Below are 19,432 nucleotides of genomic sequence, written 5' to 3'. Positions count from 1 at the left end.
AATTTGCCAGCAGGTTCTCAATAAAGAAATAGCCCTGATTCCTCATTAAAAGCAAGAGAGGAAACAATTAAAATACAAAAGGCAGAGCAAAGCTTAACACTGGGAAGTTGAAAGTTGAGCAAGCATCGCTGAAGGCGGGGAAGCGATTCTGGAGAGTGTGGGGAGAGGACCAAGCACCCCAGTCAGCAACTCAGATGCAGACAGATGCAGAGAGCAGCAGGAAGGGGACAGGGAGCAGCAGCGGAACTGGCAGGCCTGGTGCTGAGCATTCTTTTTTCATTTAATTTTATTTATATTCATCTAAGTGTAAAGCAGCTCTTTGCGGGAAAACTGCCCTCAGCAGGAAATCCCTTTTGTCTTGTCTCTAACCTTAAACCAGGCACCCCCATGCCCTCCTCATCTCTGGCCCTAGCACACCTTCCACATCTTTTGATCACACGATGCCTTGTCTATCCCCTTGGTTCTTTCCATAGATCAAAGAAGTAGGAATGACGAATAAGTAATGAACAGATGACAAGACGTCTTCCCTAGCTTCCCCTTCGGTCATCTCGTGAACAAACTGTGTGCACACAATGGCAGCTAAAGCAAAGATCACGAGAAGTCAACAGCCCGCACGCAGTGGGAGATGGCGCCCACTGACCCCCTAACTGAATGACTGACTGAGATCACTTCGCCTTTTCCCTTTAAAACGTTCATGGCCAAGCAGAATCGTGGGAGGTGGTTTCTGAGAGACACAGACTCCACCATCTCCCTCCAGATTGCCGGCATTCTGATTAAAAGCAACCTTCCTTTCTATAAAACAACATTCGTCTCTCTTGAGTATTGATTTTTGAGCGACGAGCAGCAGGACCCCAGTCTGGTAGCATAAATTCATTGAATTTGTTGAAATGAGCTAGATGTGAAATACAACATCTTAAAAATTTTTTTCCCCTTCCTTTTCTTCTCTCCAAAGCCTATATTCAACAGAAAGGGCAGACTTCTGAAGCATGTGAAGTGAGCAGCAGAGCGGGAGCCCCCCCCCCCCGCCCCCGCCCCCGGCTTAGAAGGACCACTGTTGGTTCTACTAGGGCCATCTTGAAATTATGAATTTCCCTACAAGGGACCCTGCATTTTCATTTTGCACTGGGTCTGACAAATTATGTGGCCAGTCCTGACCCTAGAAAAAAAATGACTGTCCAACCCAGGGTGTCCTTTTCAAACCATTTTATGGAACCCCAAATCAGACAGACCAACTTCTCCTGCCCCAGCCCCTCCCACCCCACACAGCTCTTCTCTGTGGGTCCAGGAATTATTACAAATTAAGTTAAGAATTTCTGGATGGCATTTCCTGGGAGGACTTTTGGTTGGCCTGAAGTATCTGTGAGGAAGTGATTCTTCAAATTGTTCCACTCCTGGGTAAGTAGCAGAGAACTACCATCACCATAGAACGACTGTCCCAGGCAATGAAAATTCATCCTAGGTGTTAATTAGCTCAATATTTATCTCATCTAATATGCAAATTAAGACACTGCGGTCTCATTAGCGTCATCTTGTGTTTCCTTTAAGCTAAACTAAATCTCTTGCCAATGCAAAAAAAAAGAAAAAAAGACAAAAACAAACATCAGTATTTCTCTTTGAAGCTAATGAGGGTGTGATCTGGCTCTTTCTTTGTTAGGAGGTATCAAGTTACGAAAAACACATTTTAAGTATGCCAAGTGTGGTCTGACCTCATCTATCAGAGGCAAGAACACAGCCTTGACTGGTTATCAGGCTTTCTGCATCTAGCTGGTTCAGAGGACCGGGGCCCCGGGGCCCAAGGAGACGGCCGGTGAGTTTGCAACGAACCTCAGACCAGGAGATGAACAAAGAACAGAGATGCAGCCTCCAAGTGCCCCCTCGGCAGGCAGATGGGGCGTCACCTCAGTGATGAGAGAGGGAGGAGATACATTTACTTAATGCCATGAATCTTAACAACAAGAAACAATTAAAAAAATTTCTCAAATTGGAAAAGAACAGAAATTTCAGCTCAAAATGTCTACTCCTTCCCATTTTAAGATTTTAGAATCTATACAAACAGGAATCAAACCATCATCAAACACCCATGTTGTGCCCCAAAAGGCAGGCTTTATGTGCAGGGGATGCAGCAATGCTACAGAGCCACGGCTTGAAGAATGACGCGAATGCTCTGGGCCTCCAGCAGGCTGCTGAGAACACCCCGTGCGTGAGCTCTAATCTTCACAATCACTCTGCAAGGCATCGTTTCTCCTTTTTACAGGTGATACCATTGTGGTTCAGGGTGGTGAGGTCACCTGTCCAAGGTCATGCAGTTAAAACCTGGTCACGGTGGAATGAAAAGTTAAAAGGAATAATGACAGGCTACAGGGAGTACAGCCTAATTAGCGAGGTGTCCTCTGCGCGGTGGTTGGAGGGTGAAAAGGATGTGTGGCCGTCTCGTCCTTAGGGCTAACGCCCATTGCAGGACCTCCCGAATTCAGAGGCCATGAGCCCAGCATAGGTCCTTGCTCTCTTCTCTTTCCCAACTTTAACCAGTTATCAAAATCTGTTTTGTGAACAGTCTGCTCTCTGGGGCAGGAGAGAGACCTGTGTGCATCCCATCACCTTCCGGGGCCCCCAAACTGAACATCAGCTTCCCAGGCAGACGGAGGCTGGTTTCCACATGCTGCGAACAGTGTCCAGTGTCACAGCCACGGTGCAAGGAGAACTCGCCAGCTGAGGCCCTCTCAGGGCAGGCGCTGGGAGTCAGAGACACTGCCTTCCGCTCTGAAGGGCAATGGGATAAAGAGACCTTGACTTCCCTGGGACCCATGGATGACAGATTTCCGCAGAGCCTTCATCTTGTTGGATGGATTCCATGCTGTGAGCTGGGCCTTGAAGCCGAGCAGCTGGGCAGAAAAGGAGGCACGTGAACATGCCAGGGCCGTCAGGGAGCACCTGAGAGCACCGCTGACTCGACCAACATCGGCATAACCGACGAGGGACGCGTGGACCATCCAACAGCTGTGTGGACAGATGCTCCACGTCTCTGCAGTGCATCTGCTCTACTGGAACCCCCCGGAGGATGCTCCTAATCCATCCAAGTGCTTTCCCTTCCATCACTACCTATGAGCCCCCAAGACAGGCAGAAAGGAGATCCCCACTTGACAAATAGGAATATTAAGGCCCCTAAAGGCAGGAGAATCTGTTTCTGGGCTGTTTCCTCTCTCCTAGTTCCCAGGCGGAGGGGTGACCATCTAGTTTTCTCCCAGGGTTGTCACGTGTCCATCTGAAGTAGGTACTATTGCCCCCATTTTCGGGATGGAGGAACAGAGTGAGCAGGTCGAGGAAAGGGGAAAGAAATAAGTACTTGCTGCACATCTAATGCTGGGGGCATTACATCGGTAACAAGACAAGAAGGGTGACCCGGACTGTCCCTGCACAGAAAGATGCCCCTCGGAGGACAGGGTGTGTTACTCCTCCTTACAAGAAAAAAGTGAGAAGACAGAAAAGCAGGCAATAAACGTTCTGGGAAAGTCACACCCCCGCCTCCTGCCCCAGGGCAAGAGTTGCAGAGAGGAGAGCAGAAAGCTGGAGGGGCCTGGGCAAAGCGGGAGAGGCAGACACAGCAGCCCCGGCCCCCAGCCCGCAAGCCCAGACGGACAGGAAGCCAGCCAGGCCTGCTGAGGGCGTGCAGAACGGGTTTGGAACCTGCTCATCACATGGAGTTTCAGTGTCTCTGTACAGCTGTCCCTACAGCTCATGATTAATGATGTGTTTGGCATTTTGGCTTTCGTGCAATAAAACTTTTACCTTGCTTTCAGAGTGATTGCCTTGGGTTTCTTTAAATTATGTAATATTTCATACATAATGGAGTATACATTAGGCATATGCAAAATATAAAAAAAAATCATAAAACCCATCCTCATCGCCCAACCACTGAGCCCGAGAAGTATTGTTACTAACATGCTGATTCTGAGTTTGTCTTTCCTTTCATCTCCGCCTTCCCCACCTTCCCCCCGACAGAAGTGAGTCCCATCCTGAATCGTGCATTCATAGATCACCAGACTGCTTGTCCATATAGAATATAAACATACATCATAGGTACACGCACATCATATACACATGTATGTGTCCCTGAGGGTATAGAGTCTAGTTTTTACTGTTTGTGTACTTGACAAAAATGATATCATACTATGCAGAGCCTCATGCATCTCACTTTTTGTACCTTATGCTGTATTTTTCATAGTCTCAGTAATGCCCCAAAAGGGGGGCTTCACCTAGCAATGGATTCTATGCAACTAAGCTTCATAAGAAATCTGACACTGCTGGTGTACTGCCCAAGTCTTACTTGTTTTATTTCCTGTTATCCGATTTGTGACAGGGAGCCTACTAAAAATTCCTTTCAACTCAGATTGTCCTCCCCGTGCAATATCATCCTGGAAAAATCGCATTTTGCATTATCAAGAAAGCATCTCGCCTGCTTGACTGTCCCCAGCCCGTGAAAGAAACATAAGCACTGAGTGATATGACAGTTTGGAAGAGGATGGTGACAAACTCTAAATGAGATTTCAGCTGTTAACCAGAGTTCCTTCGCCACCATATTAACCTGAACAGGAGGTAAAATGCTGCAAGGTTGAGGGAGGTGAGGAAGGGACTTGTGCTCAGGGAGCACCAGCAACATGCCAGGTGCTGAGAGGTATGCTTTCCACGTGTATTACCACGTTCAGCTGTCAGGGCAGCCCTGGGAGGTAGCACTTTCTTAATTCCCGTTTTACCGATGAGCACATCAAGGCTTTGAGAGTTTAAGTGTCCTGCCAAAGGACAGCAGCAGGTCAGTTTGTCAACTTGCAATTCAAATGCTTTTCTTCCGACCAGAGCTCTTTGCTGTTTCAGTATTACAACTGGAGGACTTAAGCTTGCTTGAAGGCAAAACTCATTAAGTATCTATTGAGTGTGAAATTTGCAGATGCACCAAGAATTCTGAGCCAGGGAACTTCCCAATAGAGCCAATAACGCACCTCCAAACCGTGGAATGGACTTTAGGGATCATCTCACAACTTTCTCCCATTTAATGAATGAGAAGAATGAGACCCAAGCCCCAAATTGGTGAAGAGTCTTTCAGAAGCCAAATGCTTCAGAGGCTCCACCTTCTGGGACACATTAACCGACTGCCCAAGCAGAGCTCATGATGGAACATCCATTGTTGCATCAACTTTGCATGCTAATTTGGAAAAAAAGAAGTTTAAGTGAAATTTTCATCCTTGAATAATTTTAGATTTACTAAAAAGTCACAAAGGTAATAGGGGGAGTTCCAATATCCCCTTCACTCAGCTTCCCTGAATGTTGACATCTTCCATCATCGTGGTAGATTTGTCAAGGCTAAGAAATTAACATTGGTATAATACTGTTAACTAAACTACAGGCTTCATTTGGATATTTGTTTGTTTGTTTTTTACTAATAATGTTTTTCTACTCTAGGATCCAAGGCAGGACTTCAGATGCTAATTTAATGATTTATAAATCTTTCACCATTGAAAGCATATCCAACGTCAGCCCACTCACGAGGACACGAGAGCTCCCAGAAGGCAAGGACCCCTGGAAACAAAACTCTTTACATTCAGCCACAATGTGTATTTGCTAAAGATGCACTAAGCAATGTAGACTCAGCAGAGATCTGTTATACTGCTGTTATCAATGCAGGGACCAGAACCACAATGCCTCTGCTACCCTCCACCCTTATTTCCATTAAAATTATGAGTGTCGAAAATGCCGATAAACAGATAGACATCTATGCATATGTAATGCACACCCACACATATGTATGTAAAAACACATATGAATAGAAACATTCTCCATGACAAAGGAATCAGTTCCAGTCAGTTGAGAAATGTTGGACAGTTCAATATATGGTGTGAAAACAAGTGGCTATTCATGTGACGTAAGGAACTAAGGAGATTCCTACCAAACTCCTTACTTAATAATATCTTTCACAGATAATATCATTCCAGAATTATTAAAACACCAAACATCGAACAAGTGAAAATGTCAAATAATTAGAAGAAAACACAGAGAAATATATTTATAATATTGATGTAAGTCAGGCTTCCTAAACACAAATGCTGTCAAGGGAACTGACAAAACACTGGATTACAAAGCCAGATAAGAAAGATTTTCAAAATACATAAGAGAGAAAATAATCAGGAGAGGAAAAAAGATTAAAGATGAGAATACATAAAAACGTGTACAAATCAAGAGGTAAAAGATTATATGAGCAAGTCAACAGAAATGACCCAAGGATTTGAATCCACAGTTCCCAGAAACAGACGTCTAACCAGACAATGCGCATTAAAGGGTATTTGCCATCACAGGAAGCAAACATGGAAGCCACTTAAGATGCCACTTCACCCTGAGGGTTACCGCAGGTTAAGCAGACGTGTGTCAGCACAGAGTTGGGTGACGGTGAGGAGAAGCAGGACTTGGCTCGAGCTGACCTGGAGGCAGGAGTATCAGTGAGAGCAGCCCGACCCAAGGATTTTGTTGTCAGCCAGCAAATGCACATCCCACTTCTGCTGCATCCACAGTTCCTACCCGGACCTAGGTAGCGTGGACTGGGCAGCACACACCTGAGACATGGGCATGACCAACACCGCAGCTTTAAGCCAGTGTGCCGGGGCCAGGAGTCCGGGAACGTACTTGACCTTTCTCTGGGGCAGCAAGGTTGGTCTGGGAGGAACATACAAAAATAAGATTTCCAGCAAGTGCGGTGTCTCTGTGTCCCTGGCCTCCCCTCACTCCACTACCAGCCCCACCCCAACGTCAGACCCCCTGAGTCTGCTCAGGAAAACAGAAGGCCGGGAGACAAGAGACACACAGCTGCAAGAATTGCTGAGAATGCTGCTGGCACTTTACAACCAGGCGTTAGAGCCCGGCTGAGAGGAGCCTCGACTCCTGCCCGCCTCCAGGTTCTGCCCTCCCAGGAGGTGGCTCCAGAGATCATTTCCACCTACACTTGCTCCCCGAGTCCCATCCCTTCACTATGCTTTATTTGCAGCCGTAGTACAGAGAGGCCCTGACATGGCACCCACTGTGAGTGACATTTGGTATGTTCCTTGTGAATCATCCTTGCAGCCTCCAGAGAAAGGCCAAACAGGCTTCTTCGGGGGGCATCTGAATGACTTAGGAGGCTTACTTAGGGCCTAGGAGTGTCTTCCCTGGGGACAAGGGCTGGGCCTCCTCCTGGCCAGAGGCCCTGATCAGTCATACACCTAGAGATTTGCTGGCAAGAGGCTATGACACTCTCCCCACTCTGCAAGGCAATTTGTTCTGGAGTCTAAAGACTGGTGGGGGGGTGGGGGGGGTGGGAGGTGCATAAAGGGACAATGAAGACCTTACAAACATTCTCCAGGAAGGAACTCAAAAGCCCTCCCATCCAGACAGTTGCCTGCTAAATGGACCCACTTCCAGGGTTTCTGCTAGTAAAGTGCAAGGCCTTCTAAATGACATTAGCTTATACTAGACAACCAGTCTGGTGACTGAAAGTTTAAATCCCAAAATTCAGGCCAGTCAGTGGTGGGAGAAATCTACCTGCCAGGAAGTCATATTTTATTTCTGACATTGTTTAGAATTTCCAGCACAAGGTGATAACAGAAAGTTGACTGATCTTTATCGACCTCTCTGCCAACTAAGTCCTCCCTTATTGTCTACACCTCGGGTGGACCTTCCCCACTGCCCAGCCCTTGGGGTGCTACTGTATGAGACCTGGCCTAAAAAACTGACTGATGAGTGATTTAACATACGAGAAAAGACTTCCAAAGGTCTAGCTATCAAATCGTATTTCGTTATGCATTTAACGGCTCGCGCTTAGTGGAAAGAGTGAAAGCGCATGGGACTGAGACTATGGTCTCTGCTCTGCAACCAAGCTGGTCAGAGACATGGAAACTGACTTGGACCCTCCCCTCAGCCCCACGACAGAGCAGACCCTCCTTCGCTGCCACCTGTCAGGTGCATCCCCCACCTCCGATGCCAGCCTCAGTGCCACTCAACTGTCCGGGCATCCCCTGGAACCGGGGCAGGTGTCTTCTGCCTGTGTGTGGTCAGGCCACTCAAGAAGGCTGTTCTCTTGCTCTCTGTCCATCCCCTGCTCGGCCACTGCCTGCTTCACCTACACCTACTCACAGGACTAACCTCCTACAGATTTGTCCCAGTCCCCAGTGAGTGATTATTCTAGCTTGAGATCAGAGCCTTACACTAAGCTTACCAAAGGGAAGGTGAGCCGCCTGCCTCTCTGCTGGTGACCCTGGTAACAGATGAGCCAACCTGAGGTCAGTTCCCTCTATAACTGGTAACCACCTCCTTCATGCCATCATGTCCTGCCCTGCTGTCTGCCACGCATGGTGGGGTGTTGCTCCAGGACCTTGCTTCAGATGAGCAAGCTCCCTTGTCAATTAAACCACTGATGTCTCTATTGCTGACTCCGGGCTCTTTCTTTGGTCTTGAGGCTGGGAGAGCACAGGCCTGGCAGGCCTACAAGGTGCAGCCAGCAGCCTGGGTCTCATTCCTTCCCTGGGGACCCTCCATCCACCCTCTGTGCTGCAGAGGGACCACTTTTCTGAATGTGTATTTATTCATGGCATTCCCCTGATTTGGCCTTTATCCCCTGCCCACCACCGAGGCTGGATTTACTCCCTTCCCTCCAAATCCCCTCCACTTCCTGCACTGCTGGGCTGCTGGGCTCCAAATGTCCCGTTTCACACCTCCACCCCTCTCAGCTAAGCTCTTCCACTGCAAAGAAAGCCCAGCCTACTGTCCCCTTCATATTAAGCTTACCTCATCCATCAAAATCCATCTCAGCTGCCCCTTCCATGGAAGCCCCTCCTGAGCTCCCCTGCACCCACAAGTCAGCTTTATCTATGCCCCTACCTCGGTGAGCTCTTTATACACCTCTCCCCAACGAGGTGTCTTAGTACCTTTCGATTCAGTATCTAGATGGGGCCCTGGCCTCTAGATAATGCTCTGGGGAAGATGAAGAAGTGAATCAATGAATGTAAGAGGTGGGGATCTCAAATCCCTGCAGGCTGTGAAAAGCATTGGGATTTGAAAGCTACCGGTCAGTGGTGGTTTCATGGAAGATGGCGAGTGGGGGCTGGGGCTGGGCTCTCCGCTGTGAAAATGCAATCCACTCCTCTCTGGAACATGAAAGGGGTGGGATTGCCCACCCCGTGGGAGCGTCAGGCAGGCTGAGTGAGGGAGCCGGGTAAAGCACTGGGCACGGAGCCAGCCACCCGGAGGCCCCAGGACAGGTTCAGCTGGGGCTCAAATTCATGTGCCATGGAAAAGTAGGGGCTGCTAGGAAAATGGACAGAAGCAGGTCCACCCATCCTAGAAGTCCAGAATAAGTTCTACTACATAGCAAAAGCAAAAAACTAGCCAGTCTAGTTTAATGAAACAGCTTGGTGTATTTCTGGTGCTAAAGGTTAGCGTTCGTGATGAATGATGCTGGAGACCCTCACCACACCACAGCCTCACAGGAGAACCTGGCCTGAACCTCAGGCCTCTGCAGAGGCCACATCTGGTAAGAGCCCAGGTCCTGCTCCTGAGGCTTGGTTTCAAATCCCCATCCTGCCACTGACTTCCTTTGTCACACAGGGTGAGACACTATCATTTCCCCTCCTCAATTTCCTCATCTGTTAAAAAAATGGGTTGGATAGTAAGATTCCCACTCTTTCTCCCATTAGTGACTTTCCATGGTCACTTCTCCTTTGCTTCCACCTTGTCCACACTGGCCCACACAGACTCCAAAGACCCTGATGAAAGGAGAGGGCTGGATAGGCTGGGCCAGGAGGGCACATGCATTTTCCAAAATGAGTGAAATGCAATTTCGTGGGAGGGAGTAAGGTTCTTCGTTTGTATAAGTTTGCAAGACTTCTCAGAGCCTTTAATAAGCAAATACACACTGTAAGCTCATTGATTGTAAACCATCAATTCTAAGGCATGGAATCCACCATCGTCTACTCTCATCTGTGCATGGATTATTTCATCCCCTCTAAAAGAAGACTCTCCTAGATCAAGGATTATGTAGAAAACATTTTCAAAAACCCCAAAGAGGGCAGAAACCACTGCCAAATCTGAGCCAAATCCTGGCTCATCTTTTATCTATACAAACTTGGAAGCATTTGAGGCTTAATTTACTTAGATGAAAATTGGAAATGTGAATCACATCTAACAGGAGTCATATTTTTCTTGCCTTATTTTCTATATTTTCCAGGTTTTCTATAATAAGCATTTTAATAATTACCTAAATTTCTGAATAATATATTTAGCATGTTAAGTAAAAATTCAAAGCTTTCCATGACCCCCTAGTTCCATTTCTCGCAACAATTTTAACATTTCTTTTTGTATAACCTTTTGGAACTTCCATGTGAACATTTTAAAATGGAAAACAAAACCTGATGCTTCGCGTTCAAGCCAGGGCATCCATGACCTCCAGCTCTGGTGCTAGCTGTAGAGAATATGAAGGCAGCTACGCATGTGGATAAGCCCAGTACAGAGCTTGGCACATGATGAGCACCCCATAAATAGCAGTTCAAAGCAAACTCCTGCTTTTGGATTGGAATGCCCACTCAGGGGGCCCTGTGCGGGCTGCTTTCAGAGTTGATGACTTCCAGAAGTCGCTGCCCTGTGCAAATTCAGGAAGAAATTGAAACCCTCCTAGCTCCAGCCCTTGGAGCCTCTGAAAGAAAACAACTGTGGAGAGACATGTGTCTGGCCTCTCCAAGGGGCCACAAGACCCCAGAGCAGTGCCTTTGTCTGCCTGGGGCCAAACTGGTTTCCTGAAGGTGGTACCAAGAGAAGTCTCTGTCCAGAGGAGTGGGGGTCAGAGAAGGAAGGAGGAGGAGGGATGGAAGGGGTGTTGTAAAGAGAACCCCTGCTCCTCCCCATCAAGTTCTCTCCAAATCCTGCACCGGCCAAGCTTGGAAAAACTCCTCAAGGATTTTTACCACGGTTAAATTACTCATTTACAAAAAAAGCTGCTGCAGATGGGCAAGTCCCCACAACATCATGCCAGGGAATCTTTAGGGCAGATCCTGCTGCCTGGCATAAGAAGCCCTTATTACCGTAGCACTGAGGGGTGTCGGCTTGCCAGAGGCCTGCTTTTAATGAACTTTACCATCCAAAATTGGCAGAGAGAACGCAAGTCAGATTTTTGCCAATCAATTGCAATTGATTACTTCTCGAAAGCTGGGCCTCAGCTTGCAGGAAACACACACAAACACACCCAATATTGAGGAGTGAGTTTGATTTCTTAGAGAAAAAGGAGTTCTTGGCAGCCTGAGATAATGATGGATCAGCCTTTACAAAATCCCCAGGACCCTGAAAAGAAATGGGGTTTCCTGAGGGAGCCTGGGCAGAGTAAGCTTTGGCAGCCTCGGAGTTCAGATTGTGCCCCGGAACAACTTCATTTTATTTTATTTTTTTAATTCATCCACACTTCCATCCATTCATATATCAGAACTCAACAAGACTAACTAAGAGTTGCCTGTGTCAGGTTTGGTACCAGGCTCTGGGAGGTCAGAGGCGGCCCGTGTCCACTGAGGGCACCAGGCTCACTGTCAGGTAGTTGCACAGGCCTGTCCTGGGGAATGAGGGAGGGAGGGGCTCCAGGGGCCCAGAGGAAGGAGGCTGTAGGCTGGGCTGAATCTTGAAGGATGAAGGGGTGTTATCCTGGGGAATGAGGTGAGGGGAGAAACGTGCTCCTTGACCTCCGAGCCTTCACAGTGGATGTTCCTCCCACCTGGAGAATTTCCAGTCCTCCCAGTCCCGAGCACATATACCCACACCTTTCCCAGGAGAATCTAATACATCCTTCAGACTCAGCTTGAGAGCACGTGCTCAGGGCAGGCGTCCCTAAGCCTTACTGATGTGGTTGGGTACACCTGCCCCAATCCCAGGGCCCACAGGGTCTTATACTTCCCCTATCAGAGCCCTCACCGCCTGGCATCATTGGCTCTCGTTTGTTGTCTGACTTTGCCCGTGGAACATGGGCCCTGTGATGAGCGGGGCCGTGCCTAGCTGTTCCCCACTGTACAGGTGTTAGCACAGTACCTGGCATAATACTGGGCACAGTAGGTGCTCAGTGAATGCTTATCAAATGTGGAGTCTGTGGATGGTCTTAGACTGGAGAGGTATAGGGCTGCCTGTGGACACCACAGGAGATGGTGGGGGCACAGAGGTGGCACTGAGGACTGACCATGCAGACAGCATTCTCCCCAAGCTGTCGAATGCACTGAGGGTGGGGGTCAGGGCGGGGGGAGTCTCTGGAAGGCGAACTCTGCAGACAGAGGGGAGCTGGGCTGGCCCAGGAGGAGGGCAGAGCCAGGGTTGAGCCCTCACGTCCTGCTTCCTGCCCCTGCAGCCCCCTGCACCCTCCAGAGGGCGGGGCCCCCACCTGGGGTGAAGAGGGCACTTCAGCAACACTTCCAGGCTGAGAGGACCTCGTAGGGGGAGAAGTTGGGGCAAGCGGCCAAGCCCAGAGGGGGAGGCTCTCCGTCAGGGGCCAGGCCTGGGATCTCAGGGGGAAGCTGCCCAGGACGCAGTGGTCCAGGGTGAGACGGGCTGAGCCAGGAAGGGTGGTAGACTCTGTCTGCAGCTGGCCAAGCTCTGCAAAGGAAGAAACTGAGAGGACAGCAGCCAGCTATGGCAACAGAGAGAAAGAGAGAGACCCAAGGCAGAGACACACATGGCAAGACAAGGAAGAAAAGAGGGCGGGGCAGATGGGAAAGGAAACCAACAGAGAGGTGAAAAGGGGAAGAGAAACTCAAAAGAAAGTAGAATTACAAGGGACAAATGAACCAAGGGGAAAAACATGTCAGGGAGGAGCAGACACAGGCAGGGAGAGAAACAGTGAGGGAAACAGCCCACAGCTACAAAGGCTGGTTGAGAGAGCCAGCCTGGCCGGAGCTCCTGCAGGCCCAGGGCCCTGGGGCCTCGACCCCAGTCCAGCTCCAGTCCTGCCGTGAACAGCCACCTATCTGCGGGACCAAGTACCACTCAAGTCCGTAGATGGTGCAGCTCTCCTCTGGCACTTGGGAGTCCCGAGTCAGGCGTGCTGGGAGGTGGGGCAGGATGGAGGAGGGACACAGGAAGGAGAGGTAGGACTCCAGGGCTCTGGTATTCAGATGACAGCCCCTCTCGGAGGGCTCATGAGGGTGGGTTACCCTGCTATGGGCTCCCCATTTTAGGCTGAGCCCCAACCCTGACCGAAGGCCAGCACATGATGTGTATGGCCCAGACCTTTCCCCAGGCCTGAGGAATGGAGCCCAGGGACCATCTGACCGAAGTCTTGGCTGGGAGACCAAGGCCAACTTCCTTCCCTTTTCTGAGCCTGTTTCCTCACCCATTCAATGGAATGGTAAGTAATCACCCAACAAACGGTGTTTAATCCTAAGGATGGTGCCAACTGTGTGCTCTCCTCGTGCCATCCTTGTCCCTGCTGCCTCAGCTCATCCCCCTGCCGGACAGGCTGACCCTCCACAGTCGGTCTGCAGAACGTCTGTTCCTGCCTGTGGCCTTCCCTGAAGAGCTCTCAGCACTGCCCCAAAAGCAGCGGCTAGTCTTACTTACGTTTCATCTTCTGAATTACACTTCCCTGAAGTCAGGGAAAGCCTGCCACTACCCTATTAACCTACACATATCAGTATGGTTTTCTCCAGAGCCTGCCAAAAGGGCCCTGTTCCAATTAACTTACAACTCCTTCTTAAGAGAGCATCAGCACGAGATAACAGACACGCGAAGTTGGAAGGGGCCGTGGGGATCTTCCAACCCACCCGGAAAATTCCGTAGCCCAGGGCCCCAGCCCCAGAGAGGCAAAGCCTAAAAAAAGTCACCGAAGTGAACAGAGGCATTGGGACTTGCACTTAGTTCGCCATAGCTATCCCCAAGCCAGGACTCCTTGCACAAAATCCATCATCACGTATCTGTTTGTTGATTAGGTCATTAATTAAGCAGGGTTTAGCCTTGCTGTGCACATCTATTTGTTTTGACTTCCCAGGGATCCCTCCCTTTTCCTGGTGCCAGCAGTTTGTTTCTATCGGATAACTGTCCCACCCAATTTCGTGTGGTCCTGGGGGCACAGGCACCCGTGCTGCCCACCCCCACTCCAGAACACTAGGGAGTTCTGGGCGGAGGGAGTGGATACTCGGGTGTGTGCTGTTCCATCTCCGACTTGGGATCTGTGGGTGGAAATGTGACCCCAGCATGCCAACTAGCCTTCCTTGTGGTTACCTTGTGGATCGCAGGGAAGGAAGATCCCCCTATTCCACCCCCACAGCTTCTGCAGAACGGTAAGCCATGAGGGCATGATTCTACGTTAGGGTTGCCAACTTCCGTCATCCTAACCACAGGGAGAGAGCCTGCCCGCAGAAAGAAGCCAGCACACAGAGGTCGATGGAGCCAAGAGATCAGAAGAGAGGCCGAGTCCTCGCAGTATCCTCAGAGCTGTGGATCTAACTGGTTCCCCAAGGAGCCCCGTCCTCTAAGGAAGAGAGTCACCCAAAATCACACGTGATGAAAGCCATAAAGACACAAGTAAACCCCGCCATTCGTGCCAATGCTAATATTAGCTCATCTAACCCACAAAACAGTTCCAGGGAGTGAATATCATGCAGCCCATTTGATGGTGAATTAATTAAGACTTTGAGAGGTGAGCTGTGTTGCCCTCTAAGTCCTGTGCCCAAGACAGGAGCTCAGGTCAGCTTCAAAGCCAGAATGTTTCCCACTTGTCCACACTTGCTTCTCTGTGATAGACAGAAGCTCAGGGGGTAGCGGGACTCCAAAGGACACAACCTTCATTAGCCCAGGGCTGGAGGGAAGAAATGAAGAGGTGTCCTCATTAGGAACATGAATAATGAATTGTGTCTTAAGGAGAATCCAAATAGATGTGGGCCAAGAACAGGGAGGAGGATGCCTTCAAGCCAGCAGTCTAGAGGTGTCATCGGCAGACACCCCGTTCCAGCGTTTCTGTTCCAAACCCCAAAGAGGCCCCTCCATGTTCAGAGAGTGACTGATAAAAACTCTGCACAAGCTCCTTTGCAGAGACTCCTCTCCCCTCCCCTCTTCTTCCCTCTCTTTCTCTTTCTCTCTGCTCGATTCCTGCCAAAGGCAATGGAAGTTTAGAGTCTGAGTTCCCGGGTGATGTGAGGTGACAGGAGAACTCAGGCAGGCATTCCATCTGTATTCCGGAACGCCTGCCTGCAGCATTACTTAAAAGGCGTTCCACAACCTTTTGCTGCCGCTTTCTTTAAAGGCTTGAGCAATTTCGATATTTTGGTTCAGTGTCACTATAGAAAAGCTTTACAATTCCAGCTTGGGAATTAGAAGATATATTTGTAATAAGAATTGCTAACCACTGTCAGCTGGCAGGCCCGTGTCCGAGCATGAAGATAATGCCATTAGCTTGCACAACAGTCAGCGAGATGTAAAGATTGTGGCTCACATAAGAGACGGAAGAGAAAAAAAAAACCACTCCACACTCAGGGCGTTTCTGGCGGTCAGAGTGGCGTGGCTACGTGTGTGCGTGCAGCCCCTGGATAAGGTGAAAAGCTCAGCATAGCTTGTCTTCGCAAATACTAGTTTTTTCCCCTTTATTTCATCTGACTGCTTTCTCCTATCATGTTGATGAATCACACAGCTGCATTCTAATGAGGTGATGGCTAGTCTGAGAGATGGGGAGGGGGAGAGCCACAGGAGATAGGAGCAGTCCCTGAGCACACAGGTCCCCATGCAGGGGGCCAGGGCGTCGCAGGGACACCCAGCCTGTCCCTGCCCCAAGACCCGGGCCGCCCACGCGTATGAGCCTGGAAGCGTCAGGGCTTCAGAACGGGCAGGCTGGGGCTGGGCTGTGCGACTTTTGGCCATTTGCCGATATTCTCATTTCCAGTAGAGTCCATTCCCTTCCAAAGGGAGAAAGCACGACTGCACATCAGCCACTGTCTAGGCGCTGGGGAGACCTGGTGAGGGGCGGGGCAGACATCCCTGCGCTCCTGACATGGCTCTAGTGGGACGATGGCAGCGATGCCCAACAGCATCAGCCTGTGAGGACTACAAGGGGTGACACAAAGGATCAGGCACAGATCTTAATTTACGTCTGTTTCTTCTACTCCTTATTCCCATGTATTTATCACATCAATCAGGAGAGGAACTCTTCTCCAGCACCATTTTCTAGGTTAGGAAGAGAGTGAGGGTTGGAGGCTGTAAGGATGCATCAAAGTCAGAAAGCTTCCAGGGCACAGACGTGAGCGGAAATCTGTCTGACCCAGAAACGTGTTTTCTCTCCCCATCACCAGCTCCTGTTAAATCCAAGACAGTTGCCAGGGTCTGAGTTCCAGAAACGTGGCTTTTTCTCATCATAATGAGAAATGTGGAGGCGACAACAGGAAAGGGGTGAGATGCTCCCTGACCCCACTCTGCAGAGTGGGGACAAGAGATGTGCAGACGGAGCCTGGAGCCCGGGGAGTGAGGGGTGTGGCCAGTCTGGGGCCTTCAGCCGGGACAGGAGGAGAAGCGCGGGGCAGCGTTACAAGGCCAGACCTAGCTTGCCCCCACCTATTCTAGGGCCTCAGGCAAGTCACACTGCTCTGTCTCAGGCCCTGCACCTGTCACCTAAGGTATCAGGCTGGTCACTGATACCTGTGTCTCCTTTTAACAGTGGCTTTGTGGATTACGAGAAGTCCCCTGGACTAAACTCCAATGCACTTAACAAATGATTCTCTATTTGAAAAAAAAAATCATTTCTGGTTTAGGATTAAGGATACAGATTTAGGGGCTAATCATTAAAAAGAAAATAAACCCATAAATTGAAAAACAACATTAAAAGAACTTTCATAGTTTGTAAAGTGTTTTTCTCATACGGTTTCTTATGTGATACTCTTGAAAATATCCCTTCAAAGGGATATATAAGTACATATAAGAAAAAAGTGACACTGAAGAAAGTTAAGTAATTTATCTAATCTCTCTCAGCTGTCTCCAGCAGATGTGAAGTTTAAGCCCAAATGTCACATAAAATCCAAAAGACACCCCACCACAAAGGATCTCCCAATCGATGAAGGGGGAAGGGTGCTACAATTGACTGGACACCAGCCAATATTCCACGTGCAGCCACATTCAGGTCTCATTCAGCCTGCAATGCGTTTCTCAGAGTGTGGTCCTCAGGGCACCTGCATGGCACCCCAGTCTCCCCAGAAGCTTATTGGGACATAAGGATCAAAGCCCATCCCAGACTGACTGACTCAGCATCTCCAGGGACAGGCCTAGGAACATGCATCTTACTTATCAAGCTTCCCAGGGATTCTCACCGGGGAACCACTACAGTAAGACGGGTGTTTGTGGTCCCTGGTTGTAGATGAGAAATGTGAGGACCATGGAGACTCAATATCTCATCCAGCTTATGTAGTGTTCGATGGTGGGTTCCGTCTCCCTGTTTATGATCCCAAAGCCCGGGGCTTACCGACAGACTCATCCATTCAGTGAGCATTTGCGAAGCACCTGCTAAGGGCCAGGCACTGTTCTGGATCACGCTGACACACAAAGATCAGGTCTAGCCACTTCTGTGTTTTAGTGGGGACCTGCTGAGAGAAATCTGCTTACAAGTTGGGGTTGGGGCAGAAGGAAGGGCTTTAGGGCTCAAATATTGTTGTGTCTGGAACTGTTTATAGAAGCAAGGGAAGATACTGGGTGCCCCAAGATAACACGAGAAGCTCTTTTATCTAATCTGCCGACAATCTATGAAGAGGTATGAGCAGTAGTAGCATTATCATCAGCAGCGTCACCAGCAGCAGCAGCATCCCTAGTTCAGAGCTGGGGACATCGAGAGCCGGAAAGCTACGTGTCCAGGGCCCCACAGTAAGTACAAGGTGGAGCCAAGCTGTCTGACTTCAGAGCATACACTCCAGTCCATCACTAGAAAAGTCCTCAGTCACCATCTGAGCTCATGAAATAAGCAGACTCCACAAACACCAAGCCCATAGGCTCAGTCTTCTGAAAGTACACGTGGCTCATTAACAGTTTCCCATAAAGGAGACAACGCTAATATCTATAACCTAATACAACAGTGTAATAATCATTATAACAGCAATCAACATCACCAGAACACGTTAATGAATTCCTGATGACTTTCCATCACCTTATAGAAAAACACATTTGAACAGCCAATCCCATGAGAAAACAAGAGACACATCATGATTAACCAGCTCATCTACGGTAAATGGGTTATTGTGCTTGGGGGAAGCACCGTGCCCTGAGTGTCCTGATGTCTGTCAGAAGGAGGGCACCGTCAGCCAGTCGAGGACTCAGCTGGCTGCTGAGAGTCCTGGAGATGAACACAAGACATGGATTTAGAAGACTGGCGACATCCATCCTCCCTTCTAACCCATCCCTTCCTTCTTTACCCCTATTCTTCCTTTTTTCTTTCATGAGGGAGGGTTCAGTCAGAAGGCAGAACCCAACCAGTTATTTAAACAGAGAGAATGTAATATAAAGAACTGTTCAGTAGGAATAAAGTTGATGACTAGATGCTTGAAAGAGTAAAAAGAGAACCTTAGGGCATCATGGTTCAACCAACTGGAGGAGCAGCTCTTGCCTCCAGGGCTGAGAAAACAAAGAGAAGTTAGAATTAGGAAGCTGGAGCAGGGAGCTGTGAGAGGGCTCAGCGGAGCCGAGACTCAGACTTCTGAGGAGGTGACGCCCACTGGTGGGGGCAGGTATCTCAAGGGGGTACGACGGACCAGTTCTGCAAGTGATGACGAAACTGCCGAGTGCGATGAGCTGCTATTCCCACCAGGGTGAAGAAGAATCAGGAAACTGATGGGACACCCATAGGAAGAACCATGAGAAAGGATGAGAGCCTCTGTATTCTTTCTCCCTACCCCCAGCTTTTCATATTAAGTGCTGTCTCTCAGGAAAATGAATGGATTTGGGGCATCAGAGAAGATTCGCAATTTGGGGCTTCCCAGACACTTCACACTGTGCCAAGACTCAAACCGCCAACACATCCCTGCTTGAACACCTCTGAGCACCTGCTTTAGGCTGGTGCATCCATTATCTCATTCAATTTTCCCCAAAGCTTCTGAAAATCAGATATTACCCTTCCTGCTGTAGAGAAGGCAGACTCCCACCCATGGAGGCTGAGGAGAGTCTCCAAAGTCAGGCAGCTCATCACAGCCAGGCCTGGAAACTTGCAAACAGCCCTGTCCTGGGGTCTCCACCCCAACTTCCCACATTTATCCTGCTGGTATCCATCATTTATTTATTTATTTATCTGTCATTGAGCTACTATCATGGAGCTGCTACCACAGGCACTGCCCTGTGTGTGGGAGATGCCCACAGCACATGGAGGAGGTAAGACACAGAATGGAATAGGATGCACCACACAGACACCCATCCCAGGAAGGGCATCTGACAGCTC

The 19,432-nt window shown here is 49.2% G+C and overlaps 1 long non-coding RNA gene across 1 annotated transcript in view; it reads right to left on the bottom strand.

The window, feature by feature from the left end:
• The window catches only part of LOC105074791 (uncharacterized), a 407,847-nt gene that overhangs the window by 147,427 nt on the left and 240,988 nt on the right, over positions 1 to 19,432 (bottom strand). The window lies entirely within an intron of this gene.

This window comes from Camelus bactrianus, chromosome 9, assembly GCF_048773025.1.
Source record: "Camelus bactrianus isolate YW-2024 breed Bactrian camel chromosome 9, ASM4877302v1, whole genome shotgun sequence".
NCBI classification, from domain to species: domain Eukaryota; kingdom Metazoa; phylum Chordata; class Mammalia; order Artiodactyla; family Camelidae; genus Camelus; species Camelus bactrianus.
This window is presented reverse-complemented; position numbering and strand designations above follow the sequence as displayed.